Source organism: Onychostruthus taczanowskii, unplaced genomic scaffold (assembly GCF_017590055.1).
Source record: "Onychostruthus taczanowskii isolate IOZ18803 unplaced genomic scaffold, ASM1759005v1 scaffold75, whole genome shotgun sequence".
NCBI lineage: Eukaryota > Metazoa > Chordata > Aves > Passeriformes > Passeridae > Onychostruthus > Onychostruthus taczanowskii.
Window position 1 is genome coordinate 2,201,151 of NW_024505339.1, and position 7,473 is coordinate 2,208,623.

At 45.6% G+C, this 7,473-nt stretch overlaps 1 long non-coding RNA gene across 1 annotated transcript; it reads left to right on the plus strand.

Annotated features, from left to right (window-relative positions):
- Positions 1-1,456: 1,456 nt before the first annotated feature.
- Positions 1,457-7,473, plus strand: LOC121345832. The gene is made up of 3 exons (XR_005954013.1): positions 1,457-1,521; positions 3,976-4,083; positions 7,367-7,473. It is a non-coding gene; the product is annotated as an uncharacterized LOC121345832 (long non-coding RNA).

Genomic DNA, 7,473 nt, shown 5'->3' on the forward strand with positions numbered 1-7,473 from the left:
TTAGTTGCTCTTTATCTGAAAGGATTTGAACACTATGAAGAACAGGTTACTCCACTGCTTAATTAAAATGCAAAGTTACATTCTGTTCCCAGTGTTCAATGAAACAAAGCTTATTTTTGCCTCATTTTAAGAGCGTGTGTATTACAACATGTTGACATTTCTTATAACATGCACTGGGAATAGAAATGGGTTTAAAGCTCTTAAAAAGCACAAGAATACACCTTTTTTTAAATGTGAATCTGCAGACCATGGAGGTAAGAGCAGCCACATGCCCTCAGCAAACAGAAATAATCAGCAAATTGTTTAATGAGCTGGTTAATGTGCTCAAGGAAGGTTTGCTGCAACTTGTTTTAGAATTCTTGCTTTCTAGTGTTGGGATTCTCTCATTAAAACAGAGCAAAGTTGATCTGGGAAAACTTAAATACTGAATTTACCTGGGTTTTTTGAGGGTGCAGTTGGTGGTATCTGTTGGAGATAAATATTCATGAGTTTCATTTTAGCATCACTTGTTTATTGTTCTAATCAGAACCAAAGTTCCTCAGCAGGGATCCTCCAGCAGACTGGGTTTTTTTCTGAGATTAATGAATGGAAAAGTGTTATTTCTGTTAGAAAATGGTGCCTTTCAAACATAACAAATGCCCTCAACATTTTACTGTGATCTTCCAGGGGAGCACAGATAATTTCATGGTGCTTGAGGGGAAGGGAAATAAAACCATTCTGTTTTGATTACATTTGGAGCACTTAAAACTTAGTGTTGGGGAATAAACAGCAGACAAAAATCTGGTTTTAAAACACAATTATTTTGGGTTTTCTAAAGGTTTAGAAAGAACAGTTGGCAGGAATCCCTTTGGCGCTCAACAGCAGCCAACAACCCTGCATAAATCTAAAATAGATGAAAAGATTAAAGCAGAAAGAATGAAAATATGCAGCAAAGCAAAGAATGGCTTAGTGCCAGCCTTTAGCAATAAGAGAGATGGCAGTGCCACGTCTCAAATCAGTGTTTGAGAGAAAACATGGAGATTATCCCCAAAATCTGCTGTGGAGCTGCTGGAGAGGGGCTGGAATTGAGGAGGGGGGAGAGGGGCAGAGCTGCCTCACTGTAAATCACAAGCTTCACATTTCACATAAATGCTGGTTATCATCCTCATTTCTTGATTAGTATTGTAAAGCACTCATATCTGCAGCAGCATGAGCATAATCACTCATGCAAAGCCATAAATTACTGTAATTAATACATGCCAGCTATTAATGGCAATGTAAAGAGGAGCTCTCTTGCCTTGGTGGCTGCTGTTCCAGCTGAGGCAGTTTGGGCTGTAGCTACTTAATTAGAAGGGAGGAAGGGATATCCTGTGTGTCTGAGCTTTTCAGAGTGCAAGAAATCCTAAATATTGACACTTCACTCCTTTTCCCCTCCGAGCAGGAGGAAGAGCTGTTAATTTTCCAATTCTTCTTTTCAGAGAAGTGAGGCACAAAGGAGCTGCTGTTTTCCAGCACTGGTGAGCTGCAAGAAAAGTGTCACAGGTTTGTTTTCTCCCAGCTAAAGGAAGGCAAATGCTTTGTTACAATTTCTGAGATATCACAGGCAGCAACTCTTGAGCTGATCAGAGCAAAAACTCAAAATAACCAGGAGGACTTTGGCCTTTCTCAGGCTCAGGGTGTTCCTGGCACCCCTCTGACCTTGTGCTGCCAGAGCTGGAGCACATTTCACGTGTTCCTGTGAAGAAGGACAAGGTTAATGCATCATTTAATGCTCTGCCAGGACAAACATTCCCCTTCTTTGTCACTTCATGTCATTTAGTGCCTTAATTTTACACTTGAAATCAGTTTCAGCCCAACTGTTATGAGCTGATCCTAGAGCTGCTGAACGTGGTGAGGGTTGAGCAGGTGGGATTTGACTTAGGCCATGCAAGGAGAGCTTATTTAAAGAACATTGAGCATTTTCTGCTCCTGTGCTCCAATTCACACTAACATCTGTCCTGCTTTACTCCTGACACGTGAGCCCACAAGGTGGGGCAGTGACCAAGCTCAGAGCATTTGAAATAAAATATTTTTGCAGCCTTGGAGGTTCTTCTTTGGGGAAACTCCGTTTTAATGCTGGTTCCTTCCCTGTTTCTAATAAGATTTGCAACTTTCATTACTATGTAGAGAATCCCACACGCAGTGATAATGTCGCTCTTTAATTAGCTGTTAATTAATGTGTCTCAGTGTTGGACCAGCAAAGGCTCATTTGATGAGCTTTTGGTGCTGTGCAAACTTGCAGTTCATGGTCCCACCCCGAAGTGTTCCTGCTCTGAGTGTGATGAGGAGCCAAAGAGTTAAAACTTATTTTTGTTTGATAAAGGATGATTTGCTCTCCATTGCCCTTCCCTCCCATGCAGCTCAGGAGCTGCCAGGCTGTGCCTGCTCCACGTGGAATTTGAGTCAATAAACACCCCCAGCCCAGCACCTGTGTGGAACTGAAACCTGAACAAAATGCAAATGAGAAAATCACTCAGTGGAGGCTGATTTCAAATCCCTGCTGTTTTAATCAAATAAAGATGTTAAAAGTTTAATCTCCAATAATTAAGACTTTTGTTTGTTAGACTCCTGTTAGTTTTTGCAAGTCAATACTTGGATTTTTTCCATAGCAGTTTTTTTTTGTTGTTGTTGTTGTTGTAATGGTTTGTGGTAAAATCATTGCACAGCCCAGCTGCAACACGAGCTCTAAACAAATAATGATTGATGTTTCTGAAGCTGCCTATGGCTTTCTGCTGGGCTCTCCTTGGTTTTCTTTACAATTTTGATTTATTTCCCAGATTTTTTGATTGCTTTCTTGCTCGTGCTTTCTCAGATCCTGTTGGATAGTTACTCTAGGTTCGACTTTCTTGGTTTTTTGTTTATTTTGTGCACTTGCAAACTGCACCTAAAGGTTTGTTAGTGTTGGCTTTGGGTTTGTTGGGTGCTGTTGTCACTGAACAGTGGAGTAGGCTTGAAGTTTAACAGCACATTAAAGACAAACTTCCAGCTAAGCCTGAGGTTATCAGCCATAATAAAAAATAATAAATTTTCCTGGATAGCTGAAACTTTATTAATAAACACCTGAGTCAAGATAATAGTGGCACCAATGGTAATTTGGTTATCAGCCCTGATCAGACAGCGAGAGCAGTGCTGGTGCTGAGGTGATCTGTGAGCTGTTTAATGCCCCTCACAGCAGCAGCAGCAGCTGAAATGTCCAACAGAAATGTTTTCCATCTGTGCCTCCATCTGATAATCCTGCAGCAGTGTGCAGTGCTCCACAGCCCCTCGGTGCAGACAGGAGCTGGGGCTGGGAGCCCTGCTGGGAGCAGGCACAGGGTCTGCTCAGCCACTGGATAAAGCAATTTTCCTGAACTGTGTCAAATCAGGTATGCTGTTCCTTTCATCCATGGCAGTAAATAATAAACCCTTTGTGCTGAGTGAAATCCAGGGGATCCTGCTGGGAAGATGATGGAATTGTTTCAAAGGTGGGAGCTGTGAAATGCACAGTGATGTGAAGCCCCTGCACCAAGGTAGCTGCACTTTGAATTTAATTAATTTAATCTATCCAGGCACCTCCCCACCAGCCTGTTTGCTGCTGTGTTTGGAGGAAAATGCTCTGTGCTTGCAGGAGGTGAAATAAAGCTTCAGTGTCAGGGCCAGGCTGTTTGGAAATGCAAAACAGGAGCTGCATCAAGGGCAGGGATTTCAAAGGTGCTGCTTTTATGCTTCAGAAAGGTCTTTGGAGATGACAGCAACAACGTGGTGTCACCTGGCAACAGGTCAGAGGCTGAAGCTGAGGCAAAAGAAGGGTTTCAGGGAGGAGAACAGGGCTGAAAAATCACCAACACCAAAATGGTTTGAAGAATGGATGTGACACCAGGGTGAAGGGACAGCTCTGGGCTGGTGGCTGCCCCTGCCCTGGAAATTCAGCCCATTTTGGGGGCTGGCACAGAAAAAAGGACAATATTTGCATTTCAGCCCCCAGCTCTGCTGTTTCTGTGCCTGTGGTGGAGGGGAGCTCTGAGCCTGCAGGAAAGCACAACTTGGGAAAATCCTGAGCCTTGGAATTGATCATTTAACAAGCAGGTGGGTACAGTGAAGATGAAACAACAACAAAAAAGGAATGGTGAAGTTCTCCTCTTGGAAAGTGATGTGTAAATGCACACAGCCCCAAGCAGAGGCCTTTTATTCTGTGTGTTTGAAGCCTGTCCACCTCTGGGGTTTTCTGCCTGTTCCTCTACCTGCAGAACTCCCCAGCAGTGGAATCCTGTGGGCTCAGGAGCCAGAGCCCTGGGGCAGCAGCTACCAGAGTGTGATTGATTCTTTAGTGCCTTGGTTTTCATTTCTGGAAGAGCTGGAATTGCAGCTCTTACCTGAGTGAGTTGCCAGACCAGGAGCAGCTGCCCAAGGGAAGCTCATTCCTGGGTGATGCAGCTGGGTTTCCACATCTGTTGCAGCCCAATATCCCACAGTGTTCCATCCATCCCTGACTCTCTGGATGTCTATTCCAGGAATTTGGGCCTGTAGTAAGATGCTTTGAGGTTTTAATTATGTAGGTTATTGTTTAGGATGGTTGTGAGTGCTGCTTGCAAAATCCTGACCACAAAGCACCTCCCCAAAGCCTTGCCCAGAGCCAGAGGAACCCTGCTTTCCCTGGAGAAGGACAGAGCTGACAGGGAGAGCCAGGAATAAAGTGGTTTTACATCACACACCTTGAAAATCCAGTGATAAATGCCCAGGCCAAACCTCCAGTGAATTAAATATTAATATTTCTCTCCTCTTTTGTAAACCTCCAGTCTATTTGTCCTTCCAATAACAGCTCCCCGAGAGCTGCCACGTGCACTCACTGAAGGCTGGGATTGCTCATCCCAACCTGCTGGATGCAAACCAGCCCACAGGTTTATTTTCTCCTCAGACTGAGTTAATAAAACAGCAAAGAAAAAAGATGGCCCAGAAGCCACAGGATCAATAAGCTATTAGGAGCCAAGAAAACTCAGCAAACTGCTCACATAATTAAAGGCTGTGGTGAAGAGGTTGCATCTTTTCTGACTCTATTAAATCAGGTCTTCAGTTTTATGTAAAACCATCAGCTGAGCTGGAGGTAAAACCAGCTGTGTCTCTATGTATTTACAGAGGGGGATAAAAAATAGGGGGATAAAAATAGGGGGATAAAAAATGCAGGCCCAGAACTGCCAGAAGGGAATGCAAACAAAGCACCTCCAGTTCCCCATCCTTCAGGGGTAACTGGGCCATGGGCTGATGGAGCACATCAGAAATGACACTTTATTCCCAAATACCTCTCCTGCAGTGCCAGCTTGGGATCCAGGATTCCTGCAGTGAGCAAAGCTCTTGTGCTCCTCCTTGAGAACAAACCCTGTGCTAACATTTTATAGAAACAGATCCCAGGATGGTTTGGGTTGGAGGGGAATTAAAGCCCATTTCATTCCAACATTCTGCTGTGGGCAGGAACACCTCCCACTAATCCAGGTTGTTCCAAGTCCTGTCCAGCCTGGGCATATCCATCTATTTATTCATGATAATTAATTAATATTAATGTGCCTGGAGCTGGGCCCTCCCTAGGAATTGAGGCTGGAGCCTGGCTGGAGGCAGCCAGAGCTCTGTGAGGGATGGCTCTGTCCTTCAGAATTTCCTGTTACAGACATTTCATGGAGCTGGAAAGCTCCTCTCCTCTCACAGCCTGCTGGTGGAAATCATCCCCAGGCACAGAAAAACCCCACTGCCCTTGGAGTGGAGGAAAAGTGGGATCAAGGATGACATCCTTGTACCAGAGAGGTCTGGAGGAGATTTCATCTGTTGCTCACCAAGGAACATTTCACTGCAGAGTTTAGGTCAGTTGTCTTCACCCCTTTTCCCCTAAGCTTTGGTATGTGAATTCTGCTAATAAGGTCAATTAGTTTCCTTGGCAATGGCAGATCCCAGCCAATGGAGCAGGGGAGCCTTTGTGCTTCCAGGACATGAGTGGTCCTGAGCATGAGCTCACAGCCTCCTGCTGCTGCTGGAACAGGGGTGATGGACACAGGGGAGCCCTGCAGGGGTTTTGCCCCTCTCCAAAGGCAGTTCTAGTGGGATAACCCAGCTGGTGGCACTGCCTGGGGCAGCCTCAGCCACCTCCCGTGGTGTCCCCTTGATCCTTTAGGTCACTTTTTGGCTCTTCCTCTGGCAAAGGTTGTGTCTGGGCAATTTTGGGTTGACATCTGCTGACTTCTGCCCCTGAGCAGCAGCAATGCTTTTGGCCTAAGTATTTTGTGCTTCTGGACATCCCCAGCAGCATTTTTGTGTCTCCCTCTGCTCTCCCACACACTCCCTGCTCAGGGGTGACTTTTCCCAGCCTCTTTCCTGCTCCCAACCATCCTCTGGCAAAGGAACTCTCATTTTAAATGAATAACCACCTTCAAAACACAGCCAGCCCTGGTGCAAACCCTCCCCAGCTCACCCAGCTGGCAGGAGCTCTCCAGAGCGTGGCACCAGCCCTTTCATGGCCCTCTCACCCCTCTCTCACCCCATTCCCTGCCTGCTGTTTCCATTCCCCTCGCTGTGGGCTCCTCAATCTGCACAGAATGATTTCCAATTACATTTTTGTTGCTGAGGCCATAAATCTCCTCCCCAGACTGCTTTGCTTGATGCCCAGGCAGAGCTGTGGTGCTGCTGGGTACAGAACCAACCAAGCCAGGCTGAGGCTTTTTATGCTTTATTTATTTTATGGTGGCCCTTTCCTCCTCTCCTGGACAAGAAATGACCTCATTCTGTTTTAATATTCTAACAGCAGCGATTTCCAGTGGTTGAATCCTTCATGTAAGGCCAGTTAAAAGCTTCTGACCCAAAGCAGCAGCCCAGAGTAGCCCAGGGAACATTGATTATATGTGGCGTGAGCCCTGAGCTTGTTTTGATGTGGATGAGCTGGGAAGGGAAGCTCTCACTCTGCTTTCTTTAAAAAAAAAAAAAACAACAAAAAAAACCCCAAGCAAACCCCACTCTGTGCTGAGCCCACAGGATCATCATTATCCTGAAGTGCACTAAGTGGATAATTGAGCTAATCCACACTGTGAGGGAGGCACTGATGAGCCAAAGCTTTTATAACCAACTCTCTACAACAGCTCTGCTTTTTTCCCCCTTTTTCCATGGAAGTAATTTGGTGCATCCTCCAGCATGCACGGATATATTGACAAAAATCCCTTTCCAGCTCTTTCTCTGTCTCAGAAGGGCTAAATCCTCACTGGGCACTGGGATGTTATCAGTGCCAGTGGAGCAGAGGTGGCTCAAGCACTGCAACACCTGCACAGGGCAAAGGCTGTGGGATCTCCCTTTGGAGATACTGAAATTATTTCTCCATGGCTGATGTGTTTCCCAGCAGGTGGAAGCTGAGCTGGAAGGGAAATGTGGCAGGAGCAGCTCCTGGGTGGATTTTGTCTGTGAGGGAATGGAGCAAAGCAGGAATAAAGGATGCAGAGCTTGCTC